We start from the raw sequence: 14,741 nt of genomic DNA on the forward strand, positions 1-14,741 counted from the left end.
TAGTGTGTGATCACACGCTGGAGAGCAGGGAATGGGCATGCTAATTTAAACATGCCGAGGGAGGAGGAGGAGGAGGAGCGGAGGAGGAGGGCTCCGCGGATATGTGAAAGAGCCAACGTTAATGAAAACGTACATCATTCCTGAAAAGAAAAACAAAAAACAAACAGTGTTTCCAAGCTCGACCCAAAAGCGGGCACAAGGAGGCGGCAGGTGAGGTAACGAAGATTTATCAATAAACGTCAAGGGAAAAACACAGGGAGCAAATGTAACAGGCAAAAACCCAAGAATACAAAAAAAATCCAAAACGGGCCACAAACAGGTGGGGTGGGGGGGGGGGGGGGGGGGAAGCCATCCAAAAACAGATGACTGGGACAGGGGAAAACTCAGGGAAGGTACGAGACCGGACACGTAATAAGAAAAAAGATCTGACAAGAGACAACGGGAAGCACAGACATTAAAAACACAAGTAACGTGGTGACGAGGTGACGAGGTAACGAGAGTAACGAACCCGTAACGAGGTGTTACCGGCCGGGGCTCAAAGCCGGCAAACAAAAAAGATAGGTCTCACACGGATAATACGAAACGAAGTTTATTCAATAATATCCTAATACATAACCCACAGAAAGGTAACAGAGGGGTGTGTAAGTATGGAAAATCAGTGTGTTTGCCGTGCTGATGATGGGAACGAGTATGAATGAATGAATGAAGGGAAGGAATGAAATGAATGAATGAAGTGTGTTGTAAGGGCAACAAACCAAACAACGAACAAAATGAGGACGCTCAGGAGGGACAGCTAGAGAGAGTGTAGATCCGAGGGGCCGAGGCCTTTATGCCTCTGTAGGCACGCCACCTGGCCAGGTAAAGACCACCCTCCCAACTCACCCCCCCCCCGCCACCCCCCCCCCCCCCCCCCCCCCCCCCACCCCCCCCCCCATTCATCAGCACCGAAAACCAAAAGGAGCCGAACATGACAGGACGCATTGGAAAGGGCGGAGGTAACGAGGACGGTAACGATGGTAACGAAGGTGACAGGGAGGGCAGGGAACCAGGTGGAAAAATCATGTAATCACCATGAGCGGAGAAACAGGAAGTAGAACTAAAAGCAGGACGAGACAAGAACCTGACTCAAAAGAAAACAGGAAGCAGAACCAGACACTAGGGGACACAGAGACCAGACCAACACCGTAAGACCGTGGAGAACACAGGAAGTAGAACTAAAGACAGATGAGGACAAAAAACCGACTCAAATAAACAGGAAGCCGAACAAACAGGACACTCAGGGACACCAGAACAGGGAGGGAAGGGAAAGAAAAACAGGAGGAAACTACCCCGAAACCATAAACAGCTGAGGTATATATACTCTAAGAATAAATACTGTAAAATAACAGACGCAGCCGTTGCAACTCATCACCTGAATTCTATGTAATTAAAAACCAGATTTTTCAGTTAAATACTGTGTCAATGGTTAAAATAACAAAAAAAACTAACACATTGTATTATATGGAAGTAACCGCATATACCTTTGAAATCACGTACAAGGGACAACTTTCTGTTAAAAATACAAGTCATACAGCTGTTTATTTACAGATATTTCTAAAGATTTCATTTTTACGAAATTAAACACATCAATAAAGAGTAGCAAAGCCAAAAACGGACTGGTTAGAGTACTTTAAATCAACCGTTTTAGTAAGGGTTAGAAGAAAAAGCTTAAGCTAACCCAAAATCTCTACTTTCATTAATTTTGGGTCTTTTCAATTTTATCGCATTGACAAAACCCATGTAAGTGTGTATGAAATAGTGTTGCGTAAAGTTGACATATTCCAGCTGTGATTATCATCAACACATCCATTCCTTTAATTTTAGTCTCAAATAATCCTAATTTCTGACGGTTCTAACTCAAAACAAGTAGGGAGATTTTAATTTCCTATAAATGAGGTTTATTGACAATAATTCCAAAAAAACTGTTAAATAAAAGTTGATAGTTGTGCTCCGTAGTGTGAAACATGAAAAAAAGTAAAAACATGGAAAAAGCAAATAATTGTTAGAAAAAGACCAAAAAGTAGGAAAAAAGTTAAAAACATAGATAAAAAAGCGTCAACAAAAGTTGATTTTCACAGTAAAGGTACCGTTAATTCCACTTTACAAGATTTTAGGTATTAATTTTAAGCAAACACAAAATTAAGATAAAAAAGGAAAATACATTAGTGTATGTTACTCTGGACAGTACATAGTGGCTGTATAGTGAATTTACAGTAATAACTTAGACTACGTGATTTACTGTAATACTTGAGCTACTGTGATTTCTACGGTACTACTTAGACTACTGTGATTACTACTGTACTACTTAGATACTGGATTTCTACTGAATACTAGGACTAGTGATTTCTAATGTAATACTTAGATACTGTGATTACTACTGTAATATTAGAACTGTGCTGTTTTATGGCGACAAGTTGTAAGGTCCTGTACAGCATTCTACTGTAAACTCAAATACAGGAGGGTACTGTTAAATCAAAGTAATAACTGGAGATTTCGAGTTATTAGCGGACAGTGCAGCGTACATCCAGTTCAGTGGAGGACAAAGACGGGGATCAGTGGGGTGCACGGTGTAACCTGGGCTAACATAGGGGACCCCCTGTGTCGTTGAGTCTTTAAGAGCGGAATAATGATCGTAATTCAAGGTTTTTTTCCTCCTGCGTCTGCCTTGCTGTTTCGTTCAGCGGTGCCTGTGAGCCGGGTGGGTCTCATCCTAGCCCATTACTCCCCCACCAACTCCTTTTTCTCTCCCTCCTCTCCGAACCGTTCGCACAAAGCAGCCAGCAGTGAAGGTCTGGGACTTAAGCGTCCCCTCCGACAGAGTGGCGTATGGGCGTCTTTTCTTTCTTTTCTGTGCTTTTTTTTTTTTTTTTGGGGGCTTATTCAGAGGAAATGAGAGGGATGATAAAAGCAAAAATAAAAGCCATCCCGCGCCTCCTCGGCCCTCGCCCTACCCCCCTCGGCTCGCATCCTGGCCCTCCCTCGTCCTCCCTCCTCGGCACTCGCCCCCTCGCCTCCCTCGGCCCATCGCCCTCAACCCATCGTCCTCGCATCCCTTGGCCCGCCTCGTCTCCCCGCCTCGGGCCCCCCTCGCCCCTGCCTCCTCGGCCTCGCTCCACCCCTAGTTCCTGCCCCTTGGCCCTCATCGGTCCCCACTCCTAGGCCCTCGCCCCCGCATCTCTCGGCCCGCGCCCTCTACCCCCTCGTCCGCGACTCCTTGGCCATCCTCGTCCTCCTCCTATGCCCTCGCCCCTCGCATCCTCGGGACCTCGCCCTCACCCCCCTCGGCTCGCTCCTTGGCCCTCCGCGCCCCCTCGCCTCCTCGGCCCTCGCCTCGCCTCATTGACCCTCGGCCTAGCCCGCCTCGTCCTGGCCTCCTCGGCCTTCGTCCCTCGCTCCTCTCAAACCCTTGTCCTCGCCCTCATTAATTTTGCCTCCGCGGCCCTTACCTCTCGGACCTCGTCCCTGCATCCTTGCCCTCGTTCCCTCGCTCCTCAACCTCGTCCCTCGACTCCTCGGCCCTCGTCCTCGCCTCCTCGGCCCTCGCCTCCTCGGCCCTCGTCCCGCATCCTCAACCTGTCCTCGCCTCCCGCGGCCCTTGGCCCTCGCCCCTCAAACCTCGGCCCTCGCCTCACACAAAACACACACACACAGGTAAAGAGAAATGCACCGTAGATAGATGATAGATAGAATAGTAGATAGATAGATAGATAGATAGATAGATAGATAGATAGATACAAAAATAAAACAATAGGTTATAACCAAACGGGATAGATGATGATTGGCGGCAGGTTTCAGGTTGCCACCGTTCCAAGTCTAAATCAACGTCGCGGCCTATAGGACGGCAGTTACCAGGCAAACAACACTTCATGCAATCACGGCATAATGAGCTACATAAACGCACAATAACTTAAAACCCTCCTGCCCCCGGACTGCTTCATAGGCTCCTCAGGACCAGATGAGCCTGACGAGGCGACTTCTTAATTGCTCTGATTACTTTTTAATGACTTCATTGTTGTTGTTGCCGTTACGTGAATGCTCTCTTATTTTGACTGGTCCAAAAACACCAGAGGACGAACTGCGAAAACCATCGAACTGCAGATCGATTTTAGCGGGGGGGGGGGGGGCGGGGGGTAAAAATAACAGATCCTAAGTCCATGTTCCTACATAGCTGACAGGATAGGAACATCTTATGAAACCCTCGTGTTGCCTTCCACCAAGATAAAAAATCAACACGGTTGTGTACGCTATTTATGACGTTTAAAGTTTTACATTTAGATGTTTAACTTGTTCTTAGTAGGTGTCCCCTTTTTTCAACACTTCACGCTTTTTTGCAAGTTGTCACTATTTTGACGTTTTCAAACTACGTAACACTAACTTATTTACTTTGTTTTACAGTTATTTTTTGAATTATGGTCAAGAAACCTCTTTATAGGAAAATTATACCTAATGTTTGAGTTTAGAAAAGCAGAAATGAGGAATTATTGAGGACTAAAATAAAGGATGGATGGTGATGATAATCACAGAACTGGCATAGTCAACTTTACTCACACTATTTCAACAACACTTCCATTTGTTTTACCATGCTATACAAATTGAATAAGACCAAAATAATGAAAAGTAGAGATTGTACTTGGCAAAGAGGTTGGGAATCCATATGTATTTGGGGAATTAAAAGAGTAGTAGATGAATAGTTGAAGAATAACTTCATATTTGGCGAGCCGGCCCTCCATTATCCTGGAAAACGTGCTTCCACTGATCCTAACGGAACTTATTAAATTAACCGAGAATCGTTTCTGTGAATTATGAGTTGCGAAGATGCTCTGTAAAAACTCAGCTGCACTGTAAAAACTGTTTTTTACAAAAAAATTACTAAAGTACTAAAATTCTACAGCAGTATCCTGGCAGCAGCTTTGCCAGTAAACTGTGTTGATTTACAGCAAGCCCTGTATTTTTAAAAATACACTGACTGCGATCACAGTAGTAAAACTTGTAATCTGCAAACAGTCTACAGAATGCATTGCACTTACAGCAAGATACCCGTATAACATTTAAAACAGTAAGGATACTGTGATATGTAGCTGTAAAATTTACAGCGTGTTTGATTTATTTGACACTTCGGTTATTGCCGGCACATTAGCCTTCCACAGAAGCTTGCCGCTGTGACTACAGTCATTTTCTGGACCGAGCCTAGCCCCCCCGAACCCCATGCCCCCCTCCACCCCCCAGGCTCCGACGTCACAAGCCAGGACCTGCATTCATCTGAGGAAGAAATCCACATCCATGGGGTTTTACCCATTTTTCCGCGAGGCATCTCCAAAGCATACAGGATCTAATGTCCACAGACATTTGTCATTATATCAATCATCTTTTCTTTTCACGACTACTTCTTCTTCTATTATGAAGCCACCCCCCCCCGCCCCGCCAGCCCGCCCGCCCCGCCCCCCTTCCACTCTCACACAAGTTAATCCGGCGTTATTATCGGACATTTCATATCTTGGAGAAGGCTCGGCGCTCGCTGTGCTTTGGAGTTTATGCACAGTCGGCAACTTAATCGGAAGGGGGAGACGCTCCGAGAGGAGCCGGAGGGGACGGGATGATGTAATTTTTACATCGGTAATAATAATCCGGGCAGTCTTTAATGCGATCAAAGGCAGCCTTGTCAAAAATAATATCTGTGGCGTTGATATGAGTGAAGGGAGCGTGCGGCTAGCTGCTGGAGACGTTGTTACACGCGACTGATGGACGTTTTAGTGTGCCGGCGGAATTGAGGGATTTTGGTTTGCCGTTGTCAACAAATGGTTCTCATCACGGAGACTGCACAAGCAGCATGTTCTCTGCACTTAATGGTTGCATAGGAGCGGTGATAAACATTCAAATGCAGTGTGACATTCGCTGGTCGCGCAAACGTCGAACCGTCGGAGCCACGCCGTCGAGTTACACAACCCGATATATAACGTGAATATCTGAACATGTGGAGGATAAAACACGGGTGGGTCTGGCGTGGTGGTTTAACCCTCATGTCGTCTCGGGTTCATAATGACCAGTTTTAAGTTTTTTCATCAGACTAAGGGAACTTCAAAATGACTGAAAATGTCGTCAAACATTGGAATATCAAAAACTGGAAAAAAAAAAACATTAAAAAAAAAGCTCCCCAGAACTTGTGACAAAAATATCAGAAAAACGCGAATTAAAATTTTTTTTGCATGGTTGACAGGTAGACAACACGAGGTCAAATGCCATAAACAGCGTTGTCCTCGGGTCCAATTGACTTTTGATTTTAGGTTTCTTTCATAACAAAAAAAAATTGGCCCTTGAAATAGCCTGAAAAAAAGCACAAAAATGGACATTTCGTCCTTTTCAGACTTTTTTTTTACTCAAAAAGTTTTCTAATGTCAGAAATTTTGGTTTCTTCAACTAAAAGTCCAAAACGTAACGGGGGGTTTTCCAACAACAACTTTTTACCCTCATGTTGGCCTCGGTCAAATTTGACTTTTGATTTAAGTTTTTTCAATCACAAAAAAATGGGCCTGCCAAATAGATTAAAATGGTCAACATTTAGAATATAATAACTTTGGAAAAAACATCAAAATGAAGCATACCCACGCATGAAAAGTACAAAAAAATGTAGACAAAAGCGATAACAGTAGTTTTTTCATGGTTGACGGGACGACAACACAAGGGTTAATCGCCATAAAAAGCCAAATCACAACATTTCTTATTTGTCTTTGACTCTCCGCCTTCATCCTGTCACTCTCCTGCCAAAATGAACACTTTCCATATGAATGATTAACCCTCGGGTTGTCCTCCCGGGTCAAAAATGGACAAACATTGGACATTTTCGTCCCTTTTTCAGACATTTTTCTTTACCTTAAAAACTTTCTATATCAGAAATTTGGGTTTCTTTCCAACTAATTGTCCCATAAAAAAGTAACGTGGTGGTTTCCAACAGCGCCAACAACACTTTTTAACCCTCATGTGGTCCTCGGGTCAAATTTGACTTTTAATTTTAAAGATTTTTTTATCACAAAAAAAGGGCCTTCGAAATAAGATGAACATTTCAACATTAGAAAAATCAAATAACTTTGGAAAAAACATGAAAAAAAAGCTCCCAAAGCATTGAAAAAGGGACAAAAATGTCAGGGAAAGGGATAATAGTGTTGACAAAAAAAAAGGTTAAACGCCATAAAAAGCCAAATCACAACATTTTTTATTTGTCTTTGACTCTCCGCCTTCATCCTGTCACTCTCCTGCCAAAATGAACACTTTCCATATGAATGATTAACCCTCGTGTTGTCCTCCCGGGTCAAAAATGGACAAACATTGGACATTTTCGTCCTTTTTTCAGACATTCTTTTTTACCTTAAAAACTTTCTATATAGAAATTTGGGTTTCTTTCCAACTAATTGTCCAAATAAAAAAGTAACGTGGTGGTTTCCAACAACGCTCCACACACGTTACATTAATAATCAGTTCAATACTTTCATTGGATTTGGGTGTTATGTCAATTTTACAGCATTTGGAGACAAAACAATTGGTAAAGAACTTTAACCCTTGTGTTGTCCTCTTGGGACAACATGAGGACAACATGAAGACACCATGAAGACAGCATGAGGACAACATTAAGACAACATGAGGGCAACATGAGGACAACATGAGGACAACATTAAAAACACATGAGGGCAATTGAAGGACAAACATGAGGACAACAAGAGGACAACAGGAAGACAACATGAAAGCGACTGAGGACAAACATAAGACAACAGAGGGCAACATGAGGACAACATGAGGAAAAACATTAAGACAACCTGAGGGCAACATGCGGACAACATTAAGACACATGAGCGACAACATGAGGACAACATTAAAACACATGAGGAAACATTAAAAACACATGAGGACAACAGAGGACACATGAAGACCAGCATTGAGGACAACCTTAAGCCAGCATGAGGACAACATTAAAACAAATGAGGGTCAAACATGAAGACAACATAAAAACACATGAGGACAAAATGCAAGACAACATGCGGGACACCAAGATAAAAACACATGAGGAAACATTATTAAAAACACCATGAGGGCACGGAAGACAACAGAGGACAACAGGACGACAATCATGAAGCGAACCTGAGGACAACTGAAAGTGACATGAGGACAACAGGAAAGACAACAGAAAGCGAACATTAGGGACCAACCTGAAGACAAACATTGAGGACAACATTAAAAAATTGAGGACAAACATGAGGACAACATGAGAACAACATTAAAAAAACATGACAGCACCAAATGAGGGACACCATGAGTGACAACAGCGGACACCATTAAAAAACAATGAGGACAACATTATAAAACAACTGAGGACAACGGAAGACAAACAATGAGGACACACATCGAGGACACCAGGGAGAAGACAACTGAAAGCAACAGAGGACAACATTAATAAGAAACATGAGGTGCCAACATGAGGACCCATGAGAAAACAATTAAAAACAATGAGACAAACTGAGGGACAACTTGAGGCAACATGAGACCAAAACATTAAAAAAGACATGGAGGACAAACCTGGGACAAAATGAGGGACAACATGAGGCAACATGAGAACAACATAAAAAACAATGAGAGAAAACACTGCGGGCATATGAGGACAACAGGAGCAAACATGAGGACACATAGGGCAAACAGAGGACAACAGGAGGACACATTAGGGCAACATGAGGAAACATGAAGGGCCACCATTGGGAACATGAGGGGACAACATGAGGACACAATTAGGGCAACATGAGGACAACATGAGGACAACATGAGGACAAACAGTAGGACAACATGGAGGACAAACATGTGGGTGGCCGGTAGCGGATACTTACCCCCGGGGAAGGCCGCGCACCTCGGAGGAGGGTAATTGATCTTCTTACCACTCAGGAAATGAGCTCCTTGATCTTCTCTCAGCTTTCGGGCTGCTCTCTTCTTTTTTTTAAGTTGCTTTTTGGTTTCAGTGCTATATGAATATACATATAATCCATCTACATATTTATCATCACTATTTTAACCCTCATGTTGTCCTTGGGTCAAATTGACCCGTTTTCATTTAAAAAAAAAAAAAGTCCCCAAAAATGGGCAATCAAAAGAAGCGCTGAAAATGTCAACATTAGAAATGTCAAAAAACACCAAAAACATAAAAAAGCACCCACAACGTTGGAAAAAAAGTGACCAAAAAGTGGGGAAAAGCGATAATGTCTCTTTTCATGGTTGACAGGAAGACAACACAGTCGCACATTTTGGTATTCAACTTTCTTAAAGTTAATGATGGACGCGCGTTTCTCTTCTCTGCGTGATGGTTTCCCCCCTAATTGAATTCTACCAGTCGTTCCATAGGCTGTCGGCACTGTGTATCAACTGCTTCTGCAAACTCAATGATGGTAAGAGAACACCCAGGGTATTCGCAGGGCGGGGGGGAGGGGTACTTTAAAGAGGACTAGAATATAGGACATGTTTTCAGTAGTCAATTTTTTTGTAAAGTCATAAGTCACATGTGTTCATTATAGTTTGATGCCTTCGTGAAGTAATCTACAGGAAACTCATGGATGAGAAGGGGGTCCAAGTTATTCTGTGCTGTTGTGACTGATTATGCGACTAAATTGCCATTTTATTGGATAATATCTATCAATCATCAATCTATCAAATCTATCTATCTAATCTATCTATCATTTATCCTATCTATCTATCATCTCATTCTTTTCTATCTATCTATCCTATCTATCCATCTATCCTTATTCTATCTATCATTTGAGCTATCATCATATATCTAGCTATCTATCTATCTATCTATCTTCTATCTATTAAACTATGATCTATTATCTATCTATCAGCTATTATCTATCTATCTATCATCTAATCCATCATCTATCTATCTATCGGATTATCTATATCTCATCTCTCTAATCTATCTATCTATCATCTATCTCTATATCTTCTATCATCTATTATTCTATCTATCTAGCCTATCTCTATCTATCTAGTATTTATTTATCTATCATCATTAAATCTATCTTTATCTATCTACTCTAGTTATCTATCTTATTATTTATTATTATATATCTATCATCTATCTATCGATTCATCTATCTATCCTAATCTATCTAATCATCTATTATCTATCGTATTATCTATTATATCATCTATTATATATCTATATATCTATTTTTGTTCCTATCTATCTATCTATATATATATCTATCTATCTTATCCATCTACTCTATCACTCTAATCTAATATTATCTATCCATCTATCCTCATCAAGTATTATTAATCCTCCACTATCCATCTATCTATCTATCTATCTATCTAGATATCGTTCTATTATCCATACGTCTTATCTATATATCTTTCTATAATACATCTTTCTATCTATCCATCTATCTAATCTATCCATTACTATCTATCCATCCGTCTATCTATCCTCCGTTAGATCTATCATCGTCATCTATCTATCTATCTATCTATCTACTATCTCTCTATCTATCTAATCTATTATCGATCTATCTATCTTTCGATAAATCCATTATCTATCTATCTATCCCTATATATCGATACATCTGTAGTAATCTATCTATACTCATCTACATCTATCATCTAATCTATCGATCCATCTATCTAATCTATCTATCTATCTATCTGTCTGTCTATTGTTGTCTGTCTGTCTGTCTGTCTGTCTTGCTATTTTCTAATCCATCCATCCGTCAACTATCTATTTCTTTTTTTTTAACTCTATCACCCTCTTTTATCTATCCATCTATCTATCAATCTGTCTATCTATTATCTGTCTACTATATATCTATCTATCTATATACTACTTTCTATAATCCTTGTTATCTATCTATCTATCTATCTATCTATCATCGATCTATCTATCCATATATCTATTATCCATCTATAGATCTATACATCTGTCTATCTATCTGTCTGACTGGTCTGCTGTATGTCTATCTATATATCTGTTTCTATCTATCTATCTATACATTAGCTATTCCACTCCATATATCTATCTATCTATGTATTATCTATCAATTATCTATCGATATATCTATCTATCTATCTATCTATATATATATCATATTATCTATCTATTCTGTCTGTCGTATGTCTGTCTATCTATCTATTATCATCAGTTATCTATCTATCTACTATCTATTCTATCTATATCGACATCTCCTTTCTATATATCAGTGTCTATCATCTATCTATCTCTGTATCTATCATCTGTTGTTGCTGTCTGTCTATCTATTATCTTATGTCTCTGTTGTCTTCTGTCTGGCTGTCTGGTCGGTCTGTCTGCTGTCTGTCTCTATATCTATCTATCTATCTATAATCCGATTCTATTAGCGATCTATCTCTATCTATCTAATCTATCTATCTATCTATCTATCTATCTATCTTCTAATCTGTTTGTCTGTCTTGTTGGTCAAAAACACAGATTTTGGGCTTTCCTCCTACATTCTACCGTAGTTGCTATGAAACAAGACGTCCATTCTTCTCACCGTCTTTCCTTTATATAAGTGTTTCTCTGCGGCGTGGTACCCTTCATGATCATTCACACGCTTCCTGTGCGACCGGGAATGCCTCCACGAAAGAAACCAAAGAGGAGTCCGTTGCGCTGTGAGAACCCAGAGCGTAGACCCCACCCACCCACCACCACCCACCCCCACCCCCCCGACAGACCGGCGGCGCCTGGTTTATCGAAGCTTCGCACTTCCGACCTGCAGATTGCCGGTTCTCTGGGAAGATTATCTGCATATGGAGCAGTTCACAACACCCCTGCCCCCCGCCCGCCCGCCTGCAGGAGAGACAGAGGGACGACAGACGGGGCTCGACCCGGTGCTGAAATGTGCAGTCCTGGGGAGATAATTGGCAGGCGGCGGGGGTCTGTTTGATGCGGAAAACACTTTGCAGATGTGTGGGGGGCAGCAGCAACACACTGTGTTAGAGACGGGATCTCTCTGCTCTTCTTCTTCGCTAGCCTGCAGAGAGAAGGTTTTGGATATGGGCAAAGCAGAAACAGGAACCAAACACCCCCCCCCCCCCCCCCTCCCCGCACCGCGTTGATTATGACAGAACTTTTCACCACGCTGGATGCAGATATGATTCGTCCACATTAAAGGGAGTAGGGGTCAGTGTGCTGCTACTGCACACACATGGACATACCAAACAGGTCTACAGGCGCTGGGAATTGGGTTTTTCTCCAAGTACTGAAATAGCCAGCATATAACCAAAAGAACTATTCCTTACCTGTACTTCCTGTCCCTGTTCTAATGACTGTCCTGTTCTGCAGGTATCCCACAAGTGTCTGCTGTCTCGTTGTGTCTATCTCTCTTCTGTTTCTGTATGTCTCCTCTCTGCTCTCTCGTCTGTACTCTCTGCTCTCTCTATCTGTGATCTCTGTCTTCTGTATCTCTCTCTCTCTGTTCTCTCTCTCTCTCTGTCTCTTTCTTTCTCTTCTTTGTCTTTCTCTCTCTATATGTACTCTTTCTATCTTATCGGTCTATTCTCATTTTATCTATCTCTCTGTATATCTCTCTCTGTCTTGTCTCTCTGTCTTACAATATCTTTACGCTATCGGGCTCTCTCTCGGTTGTCGAACCTATCTGACTCTCTTTCTCTTCTCTTATCTGTCTTCTCTCTCTTCTCTGTCTCTCTGTCTCTCTGTCTCTCTCCTATCATGTCTCTGTCTTGCTCTCTTCTATGTCTCTCTCTGTATTCGCTTCTCTCTGTCTCTCGTCTCTCTGTCCTTTCTCTCTCTCTCTGTCCTCTCTTGTCTTTCTCTCTCTCTCTGGGCTCTCTTCTCTGTCTTTTCCTCGTCTGTCCTCGTCTTTCTCTCTCTCTCTGTTCTGTCTCTATGTCTCTGTTCTTTCTCTATTTCGTCTCGCTGTCTTTCTCTTTCTCTGGTCTGTCTCTCTGGTCTTGTTTTCATCATCTCTCTGGATCTATATCTGTATCTCTCTCTGTCTCTCTCGTCTCATATCGGTCTCTCTCTGTCTCGCTCTCTTCTGTCTGTCTTTTCTCTCTCTCTGTCTCTCTCTGTATGGCTCTCTGGGGTTTACCCAAGTAAAGAAGGGATCATCAAAGATCAGATTTGGAGGATGACCGTCATCAAGTATATCAACGCCCGCCGAGGACAGTGCCAATGTCAAGAATTTTTTTCCCCCCCTGTCCGCAAAAAAAGATGTCTCAAAGGACTCAGTCATTAATCATAAAAAGGTCCCCCATAGACAGAGAAGGATGCATTATACGTATGTGTATCCTTCGCGGTCCCAAATCCCCCACAATCCGATGCGCGGGCCTTTGCCGGCTTTTAAAAATAATAATAGCGGACCTCAGCGGTGACGTTCGCAGCTGCAGGCTGACGGTGAAGTTCCTAATTAATCTGTAGTGTGTGCCGTACATGTGTTATCACCGTTAAGTTTTACATTAATGTAAAGCTTAACGCTTTAATGCTTGTACCAAATTCCATATAATAGGTGATACACCCGAGCTAACGTTAGCTAACTGCAGTATTTATATACTATGCTGCTGTGAGCTAGCTAGGTTGCTGTCTTTTGTAACAAGTTTAATGCACGCGGGGTCATATTACATCTTTTATCTGCCGTTACCGCTATATGCGTATCCCGTTAGCAGAGATTTAGACAGTTTGTGTTGTTTATCACTGGTTGTATCTGTAGACGGGAGGTCCAACACCTGCCCAATGTTAACTTCACTAACAACGTTTAACGACAGGCTAAATGTATGAGCACTCCCGTGTAACGGTATGTTATCGATTCACTACACGTCAACCTCTTATGTGCGGGTGGCGACGTTACCTGTCTTTTAACCCGGGACTCACGGCGGCCGGCACCACGGACCACCACCAGCCTGCACAGTGGTAACAAGGCATGATGGATCCATGTTCTCATTCTGACTTCACCATCTGAAGGTCTCAACAGAAATTGAGACTCATCAGACCAGGCAACATTTTTTCAGTCTTCAACTGTTCAAATTTGGCGAGCTCTTGTTCCTATTTGTGGTGGAGATGCGTGTTACCCGGGGGGGTCTTCTGCTGTTGTCAAGGTTGTGCGTGTTGTGGCTTTGCTGCACCTCGGTTGCAACGAGTGGTTATTTCAGTCAAACTTGCTCTTCTATCAGCTTGAATCAGTCGGCCCATTCTCCTCTGACCTCCAGCATCAACAATGCATCCCCCCCCCCCCCCCCCCCCCCCCCCCCACCCCAAACCCCCCAGGACTGCAGCATGCTGGGTGTTTTTTCCTTTTCACACCATTCTTTGTAAACCCTAGAAATGGTTGTGGGTGTAAATCCCGGTAACTGAGCAGATTATGAAATACTCAGACCGGCCCGTCTGGCACCAACAACCATGCCACGCTCCAAATGTCTTAAATCCCCTTTCTTTCCCAGAAAGTCCAGGAGATGGTCTGGACCAGGACCACACTCCTAAATGCATTGAAGCCACTGACATGTGATTGGTTGATTGGATAATTGCATTAATGAGAAATTGTACAGGTGTTCCAAATAATCCTTTAGGTGAGTGTAGGCACGTTTGTATTCTACACTTATTATTTCTAGTATATCTTGCGTGTTTTTTCTGTATGTCTGTATGTTATTGTAACTTGCTGCTGTATGCAGTTATTTCACATTTTGGGATTAATAAAGTATATCTA

The sequence above is a fragment of the Etheostoma spectabile genome, unplaced genomic scaffold (genome assembly GCF_008692095.1).
Source record: "Etheostoma spectabile isolate EspeVRDwgs_2016 unplaced genomic scaffold, UIUC_Espe_1.0 scaffold402, whole genome shotgun sequence".
NCBI lineage: Eukaryota > Metazoa > Chordata > Actinopteri > Perciformes > Percidae > Etheostoma > Etheostoma spectabile.